The sequence below is a fragment of the Limulus polyphemus genome, unplaced genomic scaffold, assembly GCF_000517525.1.
Source record: "Limulus polyphemus unplaced genomic scaffold, Limulus_polyphemus-2.1.2 Scaffold12483, whole genome shotgun sequence".
Lineage (NCBI taxonomy): Eukaryota > Metazoa > Arthropoda > Merostomata > Xiphosura > Limulidae > Limulus > Limulus polyphemus.
The window spans coordinates 6398-7552 of record NW_013678093.1 but is presented as its reverse complement, the minus strand read 5'-3'; the positions used below and the strand labels follow the sequence as shown (position 1 = coordinate 7552).

Sequence of the window (1155 nt, the reverse complement as noted above, 5' to 3'; positions counted from 1 at the left end):
AGCTATATGAATTGTTAGAGATAACTGAGACAAAAATAAAGTTTTTTGATTTGCTGAATGAATGATAAACTTTGTTCTGGAACATTTTGCCATCAAGTTTTATTGTATCAGGAAATATGTTAACATTGTTGGGTAAAGGATAGGTCCAGTAAAATCAGTATGCTCTAAAATGCCAGGCTGTGGGCACCATTTCAGAAACAATTTGCACTATTTTTATATTTGATTTATTAATATATATAAAGTTTCTCTGTATTCTTCTTTTTCTAATTTCTGGTATGCAGGAAAAGTTTCGACCATCTTATGATTGTACGGTACTGACCGAGGTAAGAATTTTTAAAACATTCTTTAACTACAGTTGTTACAGTTTTAAATTCCTACACACAAGTTATACAAGTTATTGTTTTGGTTTTCATTTTACATTTACCTGTTTATGTCTTTTAATAACCAAAAGATGAAAAAGTCTACTATTTTGTAGCCCTGACTGGGTTTGTTAAAAATAGCACCAATTTATCAAACTTGGGTTAATAATCTGTGTTAAATTATTGAATGATGAAAATCTTTCTTGTGAAATAATCATTTACTTTTGTCAACAATCATAACAAGCTAGACTTAAGCCTAATTTTGAAATGCATAAACAAGGTAAAGTAGTTTTAAATATGGTATTCAATTCAATTGTCACTTAAAGGTTTCAAAACTTCTTCCGATTTCAGTCTACTGGAGAAACCCTCTACTCGTCCTCCCCACCACCTCTTACATCCAACTTGTCTTCTACATCTCTCTCAACTACAACTTCCAATTCAGTTAGCATCTCTCGGAAAAGTTCCAGTCCAGACCTAATAAGTGCATTCAAGCCCTTCGACCAGTAAGTCAGATAGTACAATATTTGTCCAGCATTGAAACATAGCCAGAGTTATTGTTTATCCAGCATTGAAACATGGTCAGAGTTATTGTTTGTCCAGCATTGAAACATGGTCAGAGTTATTGTTTGTCCAGCATTTAAACATAGTCAGAGTTATTGTTTGTCCAGCATTGAAATATAGTCAGAGTTATTGTTTGTCCAGCATTGAAACATGGTCAGAGTTATTGTTTGTCCAGCATTTAAACATTGTCAGAGTTATTGTTTGTCCAGCATTTAAACATAGTCAGAGTTATTGT

General features: G+C 32.6%; 1 long non-coding RNA gene across 1 annotated transcript in view; it reads left to right on the top strand.

Moving 5' to 3' along the window:
- Positions 1 to 865, top strand: part of LOC106477000 — a 2942-nt gene extending 2077 nt beyond the window's left edge. Inside the window, exons 2-3 of the long non-coding RNA XR_001291954.2 lie at positions 282 to 323; positions 711 to 865. This is a non-coding gene — a long non-coding RNA (uncharacterized LOC106477000). The remainder of the gene's footprint in view (positions 1 to 281; positions 324 to 710) is intronic.
- The last annotated feature ends 290 nt before the right edge of the window (positions 866 to 1155 follow it).